This window comes from Echinops telfairi, unplaced genomic scaffold (genome assembly GCF_000313985.2).
Source record: "Echinops telfairi isolate 266 unplaced genomic scaffold, ASM31398v2 ScPeMD7_16;HRSCAF=60, whole genome shotgun sequence".
In the NCBI taxonomy this organism is placed as follows: Eukaryota; Metazoa; Chordata; class Mammalia; order Afrosoricida; family Tenrecidae; genus Echinops; species Echinops telfairi.
Window position 1 is genome coordinate 5420192 of NW_022103913.1, and position 10126 is coordinate 5430317.

Sequence of the window (10126 nt, forward strand, 5' to 3'; positions counted from 1 at the left end):
GATGTCTACCTCTGCTTGCTTGTTGGGCAGAAAGCACTTGGAGAAAAAGGCCAGGTTGATGCTCCCAGAGAGGTCCTTTCCCAGCAGAAGCTGGGGCGGGAGGCTGGGATGAACCCCCATGCGGTGGAGGCAGGGCAGCTGAGGCCCGGCCAGGACAGTGGGAGCAGGTGGACTGATCGTTGCTGCTGCACGATTGGCAGGCCGTTGTGCTTTGCAAGCCATAAAGCATGTGGAGCCTCAAGTAGAAGACGTTTTTCAAAGGCTATCCAAATCTGCCTTCCGTGGTGGCTATTGCTGAGGTGAGTGTGACCCCAAAATGACAAAATGGGGGTCAGCGTTAATTCTGGGTATAAGTCCTACTGCCAATAAAGGAAAAGTAAGAGATGCTCATCAACAAATTGTGCTATTAAATCACCCTGAAATGGGAGGATCTCTTTACATAGCAACCAAAATCAACGAAGCTAAAGATTTACTAGAAAGGCCAAGCTAAAAAATGCAGTAAATATATGATGAATTTTGAAGTAGTTTATAAGAGCCTGATTTTCTATAATAAAATGCCTCAAAACTTTGGTTTTTAACAATGACTTAGCATAAATAAAATCAAAGCCTTGTATGTATGTGTGTGTATATATACATATACATTTATAGATTTTAATTTGAGAATTTCAAATCTGATTAGACTAGCTTAGAACATATGCATACCACTTGAAAAACACTCGTTTAGTGAATAATTTGGTTTCTCTGTGTATTAAGCTTATAGTGGCCCTAGAGGACACAGTAGACCTGCCCTGATAGGCTTTTGAGACATAAACTTTAGAGGAGTATGTTCCCAGAAAGAACATACTCGATGGCAGTGAGTGTGGTCTGGCTCGATGCATTCTGCACTCAAGGTAAGAAGAACACCACAGTCTATTGTCAAGGAACCCTGGTCTAATGGAAAACTGACAAGACTGGAAATTACAGGCCCTGTTCTTAATCAGAAAGTAAATACATTGTAGTCAACTTTCCAAAAATTTCAAACTCACTGCCTTTGAGTCGATTCCAACTCCTACCGACCCTGTAGGGAAGGGCAGAACTACCCCTGTGAGTTTCTTCACGGAAGTGGAAAGCTGGCTCCCGAGGCGTGGCTGGTGGTTTCGAACTGCTGACCTTATGGGTAGCAACAGCCTAACATGTAAAATTGGTTATTTTTTTTTACATGAAGCTTTACAGAGGACATATCATTGTGAATGAGGGGTAGTGTGGAGTGGAGACCCAAAGCCCATCTGTAGGCAACTGTACCTCCCCTTACAGATGGGTTGCGGGGAGGAGACGAGCCAATCAGGGTGCAGTGTAGCACCGATGAAACACACAGCTTTCCTCTAGTTTTTAATGCTTCCTCCCCACCCCCACCCCCACTATCATGATCCCAATTCTACCTTACAAATCCGTCTAGACCAGAGGATGTACACTGGTACAGATCAAAACTGGAAACACAGGGAATCCAGGACAGATAAACCCCTCAGTACCAGCAACGAGAATAGTGATACAAGGAGGGGAAGGGGAAGGTGGGGGAGAGAGGGGGAGCCAAGTACAATGATTGACATATGTAGATCTATATATAACCCCCTCCCTGGGGGATGGACAACAGAAAAGTGGGTGAAGGGAGACATAGGGCAGTGTAAGGTAGAATCGGGATCATGACAGTGGGGGGAGGAAGCATTCAAGAACTAGAGGAAAATTGTATGTTTCATCATTGTTACACTGCATCCTGACTAGCTTGTCTTCTCCCCACACCACTAGGTACAGGGCACTCCCTGGGAGCAACTGGGCCTTCACATGCAACGAAGCATTAAAAGAAGCATGCACTGCCCCTGGGGGCGGGGAGCAAATCCCTTTTCAGCTGCTGGCTCCAGCACTGTCCCCACAAATGGCTGGAGAGTCAGATTTTTTAAAAGGGGGACTTGGGATTTATGTGACGTAGCCTAGGTTTAAAAACACTAGTAAATAAAATGTTTACATGTGGAAACACTGCTTGGGCCAAATGAAATAAGTTCGTAGGGTCTGGAGTCACTTCCAGGGGCGCCTGGGAGACCCGGTCCTTCCAAATCTGGCAAAAACCGCTAAAAGGGGCTGCCCCACCCCCCAAAAGGGTCTCTCTTAGTCTTCAGATCCCAAATCTTCTCTCAGGCAGGATTCTGCATCTACCTGGTCCTAGGAAACATTCAACACACAAACACACAGACTCACTGCCATGGGGTTAATTCCGACTCACAGAGATCCTATAGGACAGGGCAGAACTGCCCCTGTGAGTTTACACGATTATTACTCTTTATGGGAGTAGAAAGCCGTTTCAAAGTGCTGACCTTGGAGTTAGCAGCCCAACTGTACAGCCACTGTGCCCACAATTCTGGTTATCTAGTGCTGCTATGATACGAGTGAACAGAGGCAGACTAGCAAAAGAAACTCCATTGTTTAGCTGCCTCCTTCCCCCTCCCCTCTCAGAAAGTACCACTAGTGACTGATTTTAGAATGTACTCTCATGTACCCAGGTTCTGGACACCACAATTAGTCTTTTTGTTTGTCTGTTTGTTTTTAATCATTTTATTGGGGGCTCTTACAATTCTTATCACAATCCATACATTCATCCATTGTGTCAAGCACATTCACTACAGTTAGTTTTGACTATTCTTCAATATATCGTTTGCTTAAATATTGTTCCTTGTGATGTTGTAATCTGAATGGTGTCGTTAATCTTGTTATGGTAACCAGGATGTTATAGTCAATTTTGGTATTGCTTCTTTTATGATAATGCATGCTTGCTCTTCCTGAAGTTCCCAGAATGTTATAATCAATGCTGTACCCTGTAAAGCTCCTTAACCCTAAAGAATAATAACATTAATTTTGCTTTCTGCTTCTGTCCACATTTTCTTAAGTCTTAGACAAAAGATAAACGAGCGGTTCGCCTTTAAAGATGAACTGAAATGAGGACTTGGGACCGCAAGCAAAGAATCGCTTTTAGATTATTGCAGTCCGGTTATAACTAAGAAAGACTCTTCTAAATTATCAAGACATTATATTGGTTGTCATTTATTGGAACCCCCAGCATAACAAACAAATCCACTCTCTCAATATCTTGGAAGCAAGAAGCTTGACTTCAGAGTGTGTTCCTGAGAAACGCTTGCTTTCTCTGCGTCTCCGAGTTGTAAGAGGGCCCAGTGCAGGGACCCAGGTCCGGAGAACATGCTCTGTTCCTGACTCTTCTTTCTCCGGGTACCGGAGTAAGCTCCTCTGACCTTTGCTCGATTTTTAATCTCTTCTACATCTCAAAAGAAATGGGCTGAAAATGCAACCTAATCGCAGATTGCATTCTGCTTCATTACCAGAAGTGTCTCTACTCTTGCCTTATTAACATCATAGAGGTTAGGATTTACAATGCATAGGATGATTACATCAGACCACCTCCGGGAGGATAATCACGTCATACTGAGAATCATGGTCCAGCCAAGTTGGCACATATGCTAGGAGGGGCACAATTCAATCCACAATAGTGTCTCACAAAAAGGTCAGCAGTTCAAACCCACTCAGCAGCTTCATGGGAGAAAAAGATCCCGTGATCTGTTCCCGCAAAGGTAAGAGCCAAAGCAACTCTCGGGCACGTGCTGTTGTTATTGGTGTTAGCTGCTGTCAGTCGGTTCTGGCTCATAGCGACCCTGTGCACAGCAGAACAAAACACGGCCTGGTCCTGCGCCAGGCTCACCATCGTTCTTACACTTGGGTCCACTGGTGTAGCCACTGCCAATCCATCTCATCAAGGACTTCCACTTCACCAGCACGGTGTCCTTTCCAAGCATGATGTCTTTTTCCAGGGTCTCTCCTGACATCCCCAAAGTCTCGCCAGCCGGGCCTCTCAGGAGCATTCCTGAGTGTGCTTCTTCCAACACAGAGCCGCTGGTCCTTGGGCAGTCCAGGAGACTTTCAACCGTCGTCACCGGCACCATCGTTCGAAAGCATTTGTTTTGCTTCAGTCTTCCTTATTCAATGTCCAACTTTGACATACATACGAGGCAACTGAAAATACCATGGCTTGGGTCAGGCACACCTTCGTGCAGCCGACTTACCTGATGCAACTCACATTTTGATTTCTTGATTGCTGCTTCCATGAGAACTAATTGTGAATGCAAGCAAAATGAAATCCTTGACGATTTCATTATTTTCATTATTTATTACGATGTTACCTACTGGTTCAGTTGTGAGGATTTGAGTTTTGTCTACATTAAACTGTCATCCGCACTGAAGGCTGGAATCCTCGATCTTCACCAAGGGCTTCCAGTCCCCCTCACGTTCAGCACGCAAGGTGGTGTCATCCGCACATCACAGGTCGCCTTTTTCCAATCCAGATACATCGTCTTCATATACGCCAGTTTCTCTGACGATTTGCTCAGTATATAGATTGAATAAGTATGGTGCGAAGCTACAACCCTGATGTGCACCTTTCCTGATTTTAAAGTATGCAGTATTGCCTTGTTCTGCTCAACAACTATCTCTTGATCCATGTATAGCTTCCCCATGAGCACAATGGAATGTTCTGGAATTCTCTTCTTCTCAAGGCTATCCATAGTTCGTTATGATCCACACAGCAGAAAGCTTTGGCATAGTCAATGAAACACAAGCGAACGTCTTTCTGGTATTCTCTGCTTTCAGTCAAGACCCATCTGATGTCGGCAATGATATCCCTTGTTCCACCCCCTTTTCTGAGCCCAGCTGTGATAGGTCATTGCGCCAACTGGTGCTCCAGAGGAACAGCTGGTGGAGTTTAATCCGGTCGCCGCTTGACTGAAGGGCAACCACGATAAATACTTTGCATCCTGCCTCTCTTCCTTTCTGGTGATCGGACCAGCGTGCTGCTGCTTGAGCTAGCTCTTTGCCTCAACCTCGTGCTGCACTGTGGGCTGAGCCAATCCGGGGATCTTGTCCCTAGAGACCCGCTTCGCCATTTGCTGTAGTTCAAGGTCCCCTCCCGGCCTGCTGCGCTAAGCTCCAGAGTTACTGACTGGTGCTGCCCCACCCTATTGTCTGCTGCCTGTGGACCGACTTGCCTGTCTTGCCTGAGGGCAGACTCCGCTTTCTGCTTCCTTGACCTTGGACCAGCAACCTGCAGGAGTTGAAGGACCTTCAGTATATTAACTTCCACGAAAGTGAGTTGAAGAGCCCTCTGCACTGCTCTGTGAACTAATAAGCCGTTATATTCCTTCTCGCTGTATTAACTATCCTTTTATAGATCTATAATCATGTGTCCTGGTTTTAATTCTCTAGAGAGAAACACACCAGCTTAAATCTCTGGTACTTCTCTGTCAATGCAGTACTGAAACTGTTCTTGAATGATATCCATGATATTGTTCTATAATTTGTTCTTTCTGTTGGGTCACCTTTCTTTGGAATGGGTACAAATATAGATCTTTTCCAGTCAGTTAGCCAACTAGTTGTCCTCTAAATTTCCCCACATAAGTGAGTGAGTCGGCACTTTGGTGGCGTAGTGGTTACAAGCTGGGCTGCTAACCGCAAGATAGGCAGTTTGAAACCACCAACCGTTCTTCAGTGCTTCCATAGAAGTTATCATCTCAGAAACGCACAAAAGCAGTTCGACCCTGTCCTATAGGGTCGCTGTGAGTCAACACCGATTCCAGGGCAGTCGGACCAGTGAGTGCTCCAGGGCTCCTCCGGCTTGCTGTGACATTCCAGCTGGGATTCCAATGCCTGGAGCCTTGTTTTTGGCTCAGGCTTTCATTGCAGCTTGGACGTCTTCCCTCAGTGCCACTGGTTGCTGCGCAGATGCTACCCTTGACATGGGACTGCTGTCGTCTATGGATTCTATGTGTCAGAATCAACTGGATGGCACATGCCCACAGCAGCAGCAACAGGGGCACAGCTACTGGGGTGCTTTCTAGCATCAGGGCACCCAGATGGGTGGTTCTCGGAGTTCATGGAGATTAGCCTCACCCTGGGAGCTTAAGAAGGTGGGTTTCTGAGCTCTACCTTTATGAAGATTCTGATTACATAGGTAGGCAGGGACATAAGGATGTGGTTGTTCACTTGTTTGTTTTGAGGATATACCTTTCTAATACGCTCCTCCTGGTTAATGCTGATCAACATCCCCAAGAGAACATTGTCCTGTGATCTTTCCAGGACACAAATCTGACACTGTCCCCCATCTTCAGGACCTTACATGGCAATGCAGTGGCCGTGGAGCCCCAACCTTTGATCCAGTCTCACAGTGACACACGTGACCTGGCTGGTCCTACTCTCTCACCCTCTGGCTTTGCACATCTCCTCTGTCTGCCAGGAATGTCCATCCCAGCTCCCTTCTTGGCCAACTCCTACCTATTCATCAAGAACAAAGCTCAGATGCCCACCTCCTCTGAGAAGTCTTCCTTGGTCCTCCAGGCTGGAAAAAGGCTCTCGTCCCCTCTTCTCCCATACCACAAGACCTTAAATTATCTCAATGATTTTATTTCATGTGAGCCCATGGAGGTCCTGGGTAGTGAAAATGGTCAACATGCTTGGCTGTTAACCTAAAGGATGGAGGTGTGCCTTTGCCCAGAGATGCCTTCAAAGCTAGCCGTGGCCACTGACTCCCAGAAGAGCCAGGCTCGGAAAGTGGCTGGAGCAAGTCTACTGTGACACTCATGGGGACATCATGAGACAGGGTTAAGTTGAAGCCAGCTTTTTTTTTTTTTTAAACAAACACATATATCATGAATACTAGGTAGCAGGCATGGTTCCAGGTGTTTTATAATTTCCTTTAACAACCCTATGAATTAAGAACTATCACTATTTCCATCTCACAGGTAAAGAGCAGAAAGTGAAGTCAGAGCAGGCGAGGGCAGGACAGAGGTAGTCTGGACCCAGAGTCCACGTTCTTCCCGACCTCCCTGTGCTGCTGTCTCCTGCCCATCCTAGCACATGGCATGCCGGATCCCAAGAGTCTGCTCACGATTCCTTTTCACCAGACAGAGAACCCCGTGTAGTCCTTGTGGGGACGAAGCTCCAGACCAGGACCTGTCAAACAGTAGACATTCTGAGAATGTTCGCTGAAGCGCAGGCTTGTGGTACTCGTGATACGGCACCAACCAGGAAAGATACACGCATACCTCCTCAGATCTGGTCCGATGACATGCCTGATATATGCCAGCCCCCATGCCACACTGTTCTGAAGGAAGGAGCGCCAGAGTGCTCCTTAGAAGCAAGAATGGGGAGACTCTGTCTCATGTTGTCAGGAGAGACCAGCGTTGGGGAAGGACATCATGCTTGGTAAAGCTCAGGGGCAGTGACAAAGAGGAAGAGCTTTCATGAGATGGACGGACAGAGTGGCTGCTGCAACATTGGGCTCACACATCAGAACAATTGTGAGGCTGGCACAGGACCGGGGCGATGTTGCGTCCTGCTGTGTGTAGAATCAGACCCAACCCAATGGCACCTAACAACCACAACGGGCACACCGTTAGAGGCACCCACCAGAAAGGGCACATTTCAGGATGGCGAGCACACCACAATCGGAGCTCAGCATTTCTTCGACCTCGGGACAGCATCGCTTTCAGGAAGTTCTGTTGTACAGACATAGGGCCGCAATGAACTAGAACTGACTCGACAGCCCCTACCAAGCACCTTATACTTAGCTGACATGCTCACCTGGGGCCACACAGAACAGTCTGCCCCTTCTTGCAGGGATGGCTCTGTGGACACTGAAGACAACCCTGGTGCTCAGTCCCCCTTGGAGAGTTATCTCTTAACTAACAGGTCACTCGGTCCTAGCTCAAGAGAGGGACATATGCCCAGCGTGGACTGACGCCATGGGGGCTGTCTTCATTACCCAGTGCTGCTGACGCCAAAACGACTACCGAGAGGCCTTCAGACAGAGCCATCTGCTGGTTCACCGTCTTGGAGGCTGAACTCAGAGTCTTGGTTCGAGGGAAGTGTCCTTCCTTGTCAGAGCCCCGGAAGTTCCCGTGCAGCTCCACTGGGCCCTCGGCCACAGCAAGGAGGCTGCCCACCGGGAAGTCCTCGGTGTCTCTCCCCAGCACGTGTCGGGTGTCTACTCTGTTCTCTTCGTAAGGCCCTGTTCAGATATGATGCTGTTGGGGACCCAGCCCTCTCCAGTATGGCCTCAGAAACACACAAAAGAAGTCCCCATTCACAAATGGGTTCATATTTACAGATACAGGAGTTAGGACTTCAACAGATCTATTGCAGGGGCCCGGGGAAGGGGACCCGAATCAATCCAGAACAGCAGCTAATGTACTCTGATCAAAACCAAGTAAGTCTCTCACACATTTCAAGCTTCCCTCCAGATGGCTGCGTGGTGCACACCTGCGGGGCGCTGTCCTGCGCGCACAGAAGATTTGCACTGAATGTGCATCCACGAGCCAGCAGCCACCCGCTCTCATCAACCTTGCCAAGCAGCATTAAGGAAACCCACTGGGTAGAAGAGGGAGGCTAGATCTGCCAAAGCACTCACGGCTGCTCGGGGGGAGGGGGGGACCCCATTCAAACCCAAGGCTGTTGAAGCCAGAGCCTGCGCATTCATCCCATGCTGCCATTGTGGGAGTGCTGGTTGGAATGTGGCAGAAAATGAGCACAAAATAAGCACGAAAGGAATGCTGGCCAGAGGATGCGCACAGGTGAGCAGAAAACAAAGCCAGAGACATAACTAAGCACCCTGAAGTCCTCACACCCTGAGGATCTTGCCCGGTTGCTCTACAGAGCCCCCTCTTGTGGGTGACTCGGCTCGGAGATCCAACTACAACAAGGAAACCGGTGCTGTTTACATGTGCCCCTTGGACAGTGCTACGATCAGGAATTTCGGAATGCTGCTACTTCCAGATTCAGAAACAGCCAGGCCTTGCAAACACAAATGAATATTTTTCACGAAGGCTACCAGAGACAGGAGCCCATTAGAACCTTTTTGGGAGAAACTATGAACTGCAGGAGTCTCTGTGGTATCCCCACAGTACAGGAAACCATGGCAAACATACGTCTAAGTACTCAATGAACACCTCGGAGCTCACATAGGCACCTTCTTTTTAAATAACCTGACTTCTTATTCATAACCTGGTTCACTAACGTTTTCATATTCAAAGCATCAGGAAAGGAAAACTACCATCAAGACAAAATAAAACATGCAGTTGTTTCAGAAAACAAATTGAAAAGATACTGCTTGGTTAAAGTAGCAGAAAAACCAGGCTGTGTTTGATCGCCTCCGGTGCACTACCTAAGACAATTCCATGTTTTAATTTGCCATTCCAAAATTAGTCAGAAGAAGAAGTCCGTATATTTTAGGCTAATGTTGAAAATATAAGCATTACCGAGGCATAAACCTTTGCATTACAAATTAGTGCAGTTTCTTACACCATAACCATTAGCAATCTACAAAGCGCTTTCTAAAATCAGGCAATTAAACTCTATTTTCATAGGTAATTTCCCAGTTTTACCTAGAATTAGAAGAGCGGTAAGGACGTCCATCTCTCAGACTCTGTAGGGAGCGTCGACCAAGCCAACAATAAAGAACTCAGACCCAGCTGGGCTAATTTACCCTGCAAAATTTTCCTTAAAAAGCATGGCGGCAAATTGGCTCTCCTTAAACAGAAGGTACTTTCAGAGGAGTTACATAAGCCAAACACACAGGCCACTCAGTGACGTGGAGCCAGCAAACACAAGCAACACACAGTCCGTCTCAGAACTGGCCGGGCCCACAAGCAAGACCACGGTGACTGAAACCCCTCCGAGCGAAGGATGGAAACTTTTTACTGAAAAGTCATAAACAATGAGAACAACTGAGCAGCCCCGAGCATGCTTTCAAAAGGAGCGTATTTCACAGCTTGTTTACCACCTGCAGCGTCTCTAAGCGCTCCATGTCTCTCTTCTGGTCGCGTCTTCCTACTTTGAAAGGACGGCACGAGTATTTTTTTATTCTCTTCACTATTACAAATAGCCTGTCATGAGCACCAGGTATGTGTATGGAGGGGAATCAGGGAAACTTGCTCAAAGTCACCTCACTCAGAACTCCCAATAGCCTTTTCCCAGGTTGCTTGGTGCATTCAGAACTGACACACACACACACACACACACACACACACACACACACACACCA

The 10126-nt window shown here is 47.4% G+C and overlaps 1 protein-coding gene and 1 pseudogene across 4 annotated transcripts in view; one reads left to right on the plus strand and one right to left on the minus strand.

Annotated features, from left to right (window-relative positions):
• The window catches only part of LOC105979479, a 4470-nt pseudogene extending 3980 nt beyond the window's left edge, over positions 1 to 490 (plus strand).
• PXYLP1 (2-phosphoxylose phosphatase 1) overlaps positions 1 to 10126 on the minus strand; it is an 87788-nt gene that overhangs the window by 29428 nt on the left and 48234 nt on the right. The window lies entirely within an intron of this gene.